This window comes from Miscanthus floridulus, chromosome 4 (genome assembly GCF_019320115.1).
Source record: "Miscanthus floridulus cultivar M001 chromosome 4, ASM1932011v1, whole genome shotgun sequence".
Lineage (NCBI taxonomy): Eukaryota > Viridiplantae > Streptophyta > Magnoliopsida > Poales > Poaceae > Miscanthus > Miscanthus floridulus.
This window is the reverse complement of record NC_089583.1, coordinates 31,356,473-31,365,319: the sequence shown is the minus strand read 5'-3', so window position 1 is coordinate 31,365,319 and position 8,847 is coordinate 31,356,473.

Genomic DNA, 8,847 nt, shown 5'->3' with positions numbered 1-8,847 from the left:
AGCGTCAGTCAACATGCATGGATAAATGATACCTATCCTTGTTACATATTGCAAGCTCTACTTTTCTGACATATCTAAGCTGGTGAAGATAGTCACAAGCTCTGTAATCATGCTTGGCATCACTATACGATCCACCTTCTCGTCCTCATTACTGACATATCTAAGCTGAGTGATCATATATATCCGGACAAACTTGAGTGTCAACACCGAGTAATTTTATATGCAATAATGGTTATACTGTCAATACTCTACTTTTCTTCAAGACACCCATGGTGATGTCAATGAAAGTGAGCAAAAGTATCGGAAGACTTGACTAGACTGCGTTAACACAAATCTGCCTCCTACTGACAAATGTTCTCCTTTCCAATCACTTGATTACTTTTCAGTTGGGTTTTTACGTGTCAGCATAAGTTTGGCACTCAAAGTTTGGTTCACCTATCCACTTATTGAGAGGCTCAAAATGGTGTGATTCATCAGATACTGGCGTATTGCTGATGCAGGTGGAGGTTCTTTCTTTCCGCTAATGATTCAATCTGAAGCAGTGTCACACCATAGCTGTACACATCAGACTCAATCGAACACATGAATGTCAAAACTCTACTTGATTCGTGCAAATTTTTTGAGATGACCACTCGAACAAAGACTCCAAAGGATACAAAAGGCGAACTTCTTCCCGGCGCGCGGTGAAATGAGACAATCATGCTTCATCTTTCCTCTGCAAGTGTGTGTGTGCAACAAACACCAAGACAATTGATTAGTGGCACTGCAAACCCGAACAAGAACAACAGTAGGAAACAATAAAAACAAACAAAATGGTCATACGTCTGCATGCTTGCTTTAGTGAAGAAAACGCATGCGTCGTTTATCCTTATGGGGCCGGGTCGTTTGTCCTTATCATACAGTGGAGGTTGATGTCAAACACTACTGGAATCTTGCTTTTTTTCTGTGGGTGCGAAAACCCACGGAAAAATTTGAATACCGTCAGAAAATATTTTTCTAACGGTGTACCGTCAGAAAATAACCCACAGAAATAGAATGACAGAAAAATCGACTTTTTCTGTGGGTTTACCGTTAGAAAAAAATTTCTGTGGGTCTCACGCACAAAAAAAATTGTGTTCACCTATATTAAAACTAATTTTTCTGTGTGTTAATCCACACAGAAAAAAGAAATAAACACACAGAAAAACACATGTTTTTTTCTGTCGATCTAGTGAACTCACAGAAAAATTCATTTCGCCCAGATTAAAAATAATATTTCTGTGTAGCCAGCCTCACAGGAAAAAAAAGTTAAACACACAAAAAAAATTATTTTAAAACAATAGCAACAGCATATTAAAATATATATTGTCCAGACATTAATGAAGTCTACAAGCATGGCTCATAACTAAGGACTATCATCATATTTCATCATACATGAATAGTATTATTTAGCCATGCATCAACATGTTACATTCAGCAATCTCGATACATATAATCTACATAAAAGTTGTTACATATCATTGTTGTTCATAACAATGGACTCAATGTTTCAATGTCATTATACAGTTACAAAAAACAAATGTTATTGAAACCATATAAACAAAGCACGGCTACTGATCAACATATCTACAATCTGTTATCAAACTAAGAAATTCCTAAAGCCTCCTGCAAAAGACCATTTTTCATTAATTAGAGTAATCTTGTCAATAGGAAAAAATATTCAGAGGTAAAGAGAAAAGTAATTTCTAATAGACATTGAACTGAATTAACCATAACTCAAGATAGTGTTTAGACACTAGTCCACAAATTTCAGTAAGTTTATGAACCCAACCACAAGCCAAGCTAAATCTACAGTTCAGTATTTAGACCACCCTTTTTATTGGCGGGAAAAAGGCTATTGGGCTAACAAGCGTGTCAGCAGGGGAGAAAGCTGTGAGCAAGGTAATAGGAGACAGCATGCATGCAAGGATTACACTATTATAAAGAAATAGATATGCTGGATTGGTCGTCAAGCATCAATTCAACTCTAACACAATGAACCCTCCATAGCAATCCAAGTACTTCATGTGTACAGACTAATGGGGAAAAAACAATGGATAAATTCTTTAGTTCGCTAGAAGCAACAATCTCTAGTAAGTTGGACACATATTGTAAAACAGATGAGGTCTATATTCATACTATATTATTATGTAATATTAAGTTTTGGAAGATTGTCCACAGTTGTAAGATCTTATAGCTTAGATGATACTAGCTAATATTTGGTTTCATCAACAAAATTGAAAGACCTAATACTTTTCTCCACTAACTCTAATTAGAAAATCAGAGGCACATCATTTTGGAGATGAAATAAGAAATATGCCTATTGTCAACATCAAGAATAAATAAAAATAATTATAAAAAAAATAGTTCAAATGAGAATACCTGAAGACAGCCAACCATCAGTATATTTGTCAGTCAAACTGTACTGATCATTGCAGACTTTGACCATGTGTTGGTCCAGAATCTTTTCCAAACCCTTGAAGCACAAAACAACCCAATTTAGCAATCACAGGCATCCCATTGATAAAAGTACAAAAGCAATAGAATGACATAAGAATAATACAAAAGCAACAGAAAGGTTCTTATCCGATAACAAAAGCAGCATGAAGTTCAGCTATCCTTAATACTGTAATCTACAAGATGGCATACTTTTTTTTGACATATTTCCCGGCTTTCAGCTTATAAGATTATACTCGAAACCCACTTGGCACAGTGTAGCAACTCATAAGTATACAGACAAGTGCATATATATTACACAGAAAACATGGACTCTTCTTACCATAGACACACATCTAATTAAATAGGATGTACATTTCATTCTCAAGAAATGAAAAGAGAGTTACAGTAGTTCACTACAAGAGTGATCAGTGTCTATTCTAGTTTGATTGGGTTAATTAGATATTCTGAGGTGTTGTATAATACTTAAGTTGGACAGCAAAATATTAAAAAAGGCAGCTCATGGGAAAATGGCACAACAATGAACTCAAGTTGGGAACAAAATGCTAGTGCTGCGAATGATTCTGGTGACTGGGGAGGCTGGGGTAGTGAAGATGGAATTGGAAGACCCCCAAGGAGACCGGATGAGAGGGGTCCACCTCCACCAAGACAACAGTTTGAACTAACAATACAGGAGAATAACATTCTTCTAGAAGTTGAACCCATAATATTCTGTTGTTTCTACCGGTTACAAAGCTGTTCAAAACTGCAACCTGCTCAGCAAAAATCTCCAGCTCTTATTTGAACAATCAAGTATGGCAAACCTTATAAGTGCATTGCTAGACCACATCATCGATTTAGATTTCAGAAATTTTGGTGTTGCATACATACTTATCCCATAGACAAGGTTAACTGACAGACCCAAGTCCCCGATACCCTACTGACAGACCCAAAGTTGGTCATGCACACATGTATAGGTGGCGACAGTCAAATTGTCACACAAGAAAGAGGAGCCAAACCTGATCCAATCTAAACAAACATTCAAGTCTTAACTCTTAGCATCAATTGGAGCACAAAAACAAGCTCAAATATAGGTGTCAGCTTAGCTAATATATTGAATTAAAAAAAGTCATGTTCTTCTACAAATAGCAATGCAAAAATCACAGAGCTCTATTGAACTGAGCTAATAGAAAAGAAACTATTGGTCATTCCAAATCCATTAGAGAGCAGTATGTCAAAAGCACAAGAACTACATATATTTCACCTGGAGCAAAAGAACAAGAGCAAAAGAACTCGAGAAATGGCTCAGATTTACCCATTATCAGCATGACAACTGCAACTTAATTTCACCTGGAACTTAATTTAATTCTCTCTCTCTAATGGGAATTGAACTGGCCACAGAACTGATTGCTTGTACTGGTACAAGACATCCTAGTTAAGTAGCAAACAGAACAAAATATCCCAAGTACCAACTCATAAGGTGCTAAAGTGCAGAAGTTCTCTAATGGAAACTTGATTCATCACAGCCACTCAAGAGTAGTACAAAACAAAAAAGTCACAAGGCATAGTTAGGGAAGGGGAGAACAGCGCGGCACGAGACTGGGGTTTCATATCATCTCAGCTCCAGATACTGTTCAAGATACTGTTTTCATAGCATCTCACCTGAAAAAGCAACCAGGGTAACAAAACAAACAAGTTAAAACATCATCGCAGATCAGAGTCATCTAAATAAAAAGCTGGACAACTTCTCAACAAGCCGACTGCACCTTTATCAAGTAGTTACTAGAAAATTTTCAGAGCTCTATCATTGCCCAAGACTACTTATAGACAATCCTAGATTAGTTATTTTTGTGTTCCATCTCTAGCATGTTTAGTCATTTTTCACTTTAGGAGTTCAATAGACAAAAAATATCTGCACATACAGATAGCTAGCAGCTTGGCATACATCTGATTAAAAGTTAATATCAATCTGCATAATCTGGTTTACAAGAGCTGATTGCAACAATTCCAGAACAAAAATGTTTTGATTCATGGGTATTGGGCAGTGTATTTTTTACTTCTTACCTGAGCATCTCCAGTTCAAATATATTCTACAAAGCTTAGAGAATGCAAATAGATAGGACACCATCAGCTAAAGCAAGAGCAGCAAACAATATCCACAGTTCTAGTAAAGAAAATCAACAACTAGGAAATCGACAATCATCCGTTCGTTGGAGTCAAGAACAGCTTCCCAGGATCTGGGAGAGGAGGGCCGCCGCCACCACCACGCCCCGCAGCCGGCCACCACCACCACCGCAGCCACCGGCCGGATCCGGGAGAGGGAGGGCCAGATCCGGCCGGGTGAAGATGGGGGAGGGGAGGGGCACCCGCCGGGGAAGAAGAAGGGAGAGGGGAGGGGCGTTGGCGGGGGAGAAGAAGGGGGAGGGGAGGGCCGCCGTCACCACCACGCCCCACCACCGGCCACCACCACCACCACCGTAGCCACCGGCCGGATCTGGGAGAGGGAGGGCCAGATCCGGGCGGGTGAAGATGGGGGAGGGGAGGGGCACCCGCCGGGGAAGAAAGAAGGGAGAGGGGAGGGGCGCCAGCGGGGGAGGGGGAGATGGGGGAGGGGAGGGCCGCCGCCACCACCACGCCCCGCCACTGGCCACCACCACCACAGCCACCGACCGGATCCAGGAGAGGGAGGGCCAGATCCGGGCGGGTGAAGATAGGGGAGGGGAGGGGCACCCGCCAGGGAAGAAGAAGGGAGAGGGCAGGGGCGCCGCCAGGGGAGAAGAAGGGGGAGAGGAGGGCCGCCGCCACCACCACGCCCTGCCGCCGGCCACCACCACCACCACCACCACCGCAGCCACCGGCCGGATCCGGTTGAGGGAGGGCCGGATTCGGCAGGGTGAAGAAGGGGGAGGAGAGGAGCGACCGCCTACCGGGGAAGAAGAAGGGGGAGGGGCGGGGCGCCTACGGGGGAGGAGGGGTGCTGGGGCCGCGAGGGGAGGGGCGCTGGGGAAGAGAAGGGCGGGGTGCTCAGAGCGGCGCAGGGGCTGGTTTATCAAGTAGGATTTCCATGTGCGTGTGCATGCATGTATTTTTCTGTGCGTTTTTAAGGAACCGACAGAATAAGTTTCATTTTTCTGTGATCACTGATTTTTTCCGTGTGTGTATTGTCACACACAGAAAAATTATTTAATTATTCTGTCGGTTTTTGTATTTTTCTGTCGGGATATTTTGAAACCGATAGAAAAATCATATTTTTTCTGTGCGTGCCAAAAAAAACGCACAGAAAAATTCTTCACCCACAGAACAATTCGAGTTTCCAGTAGTGAAATGAACATCATGTAATGGGAAGATTCCATTCGGTCGCTTTGAAAATGAAATTAAGATAATAGTAGTGTTTCATCGGCGCGCAAAAACAGTTATTACTGCACTCTGAAGTCCAAAGAGGATTCCTACATGGTTTGTTTTATTTGCTGTATTGTTATACTTGTAGACTTTGGTTTATCGCTCCTATTTGAGGTGATATTACATTGTGCCCCCAGCCTTCCGCTGGGTCCATCCGCCAGAGGAAGAGGACCCTCCCTTCCCCACCCGTCAGGGGAATCAAGCGTGGAGCCCAGGTGCAGGCGCGGTTGGTGGAGGACGAAGAGGAGCTGGTCGAGTTTTTCGGTCAATTGTGGGTTATCGATTCCCCACCTCCACGTTCTAGGGTTCCTTTAGCCTCCGACGTCACCGCCACTCTTAACCCCGGGAACCTCTTCTGGATCCGGAAGGAGTTGGTCCGCTCAAAGAAGATCTCACTGGAGGATTGCTTTCCTGTTCGGAGATCAGATCGATTTGATGGTCCGCTGGTGAAGCTCAGTTTCGCGAAGGACATCTGGGGCAGAGGCGGCGAGAAGGATTCGTACTCTGCGGTGCTCAAGCAGGATTCCATGGCAGAGGGCGGGCGCTGGGTTTGGCAACTGGAGCCGCGTCGACCAGTTCAGCAACGCCCTCCCCATCCACCGCAGGGCTGGGTGGATCAAGGGCGGAGGAACCAACCGTATAATCCCAATCCCATTCCACCTCCCCAACCTCAACCTCAGTATCAACAGCGGCAGCAACCACAGCCCCAGCCTCAGCAGCGGTAGCAACCACCTCCCCAACAACCACGATAACAAGCTAAGCGGGCTGTGGCAATCAGGAGTCTGAACTCCCTCCTTTCAGCATTGATCCAAGGTATCGCAATCTGACCTGTTACAATTGTGGAGAACCAGGTAACTTTGTAGGAAACTGCACTAGAGCGAAGATATATTTCATCTGTGCTGTCCCTGGCCACCATATGAATGTGTGTCCCATGTGGAAATCTGATCACACCCTGTGGCAGCCTATGTTGGAAGTGCTAGTCTAGGTTTGGGATTTTATCACCTTGAGGTGCCATCTGTTGAGTCAACTCAGTGGCTAAATCTAACCAATTGTGGTGTGGTGAAAGTCAAAACTGGCCAGATTTCCCTAGCAGAATTGGAGCAGGAATTATCTGAGATATATTGCAAGGAATGGCCTTGGCAGATTAGGGAATTGGAAGAGGGAATGTTTCTGGTGAGGTTTCCTCCTCACAAAAAGGTCTCTGACATCAAGAATTACCCCTCCTTCAATCTCAGAAAAGATGGGGTGCAAGTTGAGGTGCTTGAATGGATTGGTGATTTGAAACCGTATGGGGAGTTGCAAGAGGTCTAGGTCCAGGTGAGGGGTATACCTCCTAGGTGGTGTCATTATTGGAAGGTCTTTGCCCAAGTTGCTTCGGGATTTGGTTTATTGGTTGATGTGGATTGGGCAACTGTGTTTAAAACATTCTATGAGACTGTAAGGATCAAGGTGGCTTGCAGAGAGGCTTCTAAGATCCCTCATGGAAGATTATATGAGATGAACAAGAAGCTGCATTTAGTGGACTTTGAGGTTGAGACTGACGATAACAAGGGGAAAGGAATTGCTACTGACAATGGAGATGATGGGGGTAATGATGGGCACAATAGGGATGATGAGGCTGATGATTTGAGTGACACTGTGTCACGACCCTAACCAGATAGATGGGTTCGCCGGCGTACACGCGCGGCTGGGAGCACGGCGAAGGCGCCGCCTCGAGCAAGCAACAGAAGGAGGAAGAGGATTCGGGAATTAGGTTTTGTTATTCGCTGACCTCCCATCCTCCCACACAGCGAGTATTTCATCAGTTCAATGACAAAAACGGGCTGAGCCCAAACATTACAGCCACGAGCAGGCTGTCTTACTGGCCCTTACAGTTAGTGTGGCCCAACTCGATAAACAGCCGAAGGCCCGTTCGTGACATCTCCCCCTCCTTAAGCTGCAGCGCGCCCTCGCGATGCAGAACCCGCTGACTGCAGCATCGATGATGGTACATCCATGGCACGCTCCCAGGTAGCCCAATGTACTGGACATGACTCACGTTGCAACAGAGCAACCGGTACAACCCAGTGGCCTACTAGATGAAGCCGCTGATCCAGTACCTGGGATGGTGGAAGACCTTCCAGCATGTATAGTAGCTGAAGCTCATCATCAGTAGACAGGGTGGTGTTCGGAGGTAAAGCCTTCTTGAGCTATGACACATGCAAAACAGGATGAATTTGACTATTGGCAGGTAACTGAAGTTTGTATGCTACTTTACCCACGGTTTGGAGCACCAGATATGGTCCGAAGTACTTGTAGCTGAGTTTTAGGTTGGTACGACGAGCAACAGATTGTTGGATATGTGGTTGCAGCTTGACATATACCCAATCTCCCACAGAAAAGGTTCTTTCCTGGCGATTCTTGTCAGCTTGATGTTTCATACGCTGCTGAGCGCGAGCTAGGTTATGCTGAATATGCTGCAACATGAGGTTACGGGACTAGAGCCAAGCATCCAAATCAGGAACTGAGCAGGCATCAGTAAGTGTAATGCCGAAGTGCTTGGGCGGATAGCCATACAATGCCTCAAAGGGGGTATGACCATGGGCTGAGTGGTAGGTGGTATTATACCAGAACTCGGCTAAAGGGACCCACTGAGCCCATTTGTGAGGACATGAGTGAACCATACAACGAAGATAGGTTTCTAGGCACTGGTTTAAGCGTTCCGTTTGACCATCGGTTTGTGGATGATAGGCCGAGCTCATGTTGAGTGTGGTGTCAGTAAGTTTGAAAAGCTCTTGCCATAGGTTACTAGTGAAGAGGCGATCTCTATCTGAGATGATGACAGAGGGCATTCCATGCAATTTGTAGACACTGGAGATGAAGGTTTGAGCCACAGACAGGGCAGTGTAGGGATGGCTGAGGCATATGAAGTGGGCATATTTGGTTAGTTTGTCGACAACGACCAAAATAGTGTCAAATTGCTTGGACTTGGGTAGACCTTCGATGAAATCAAGG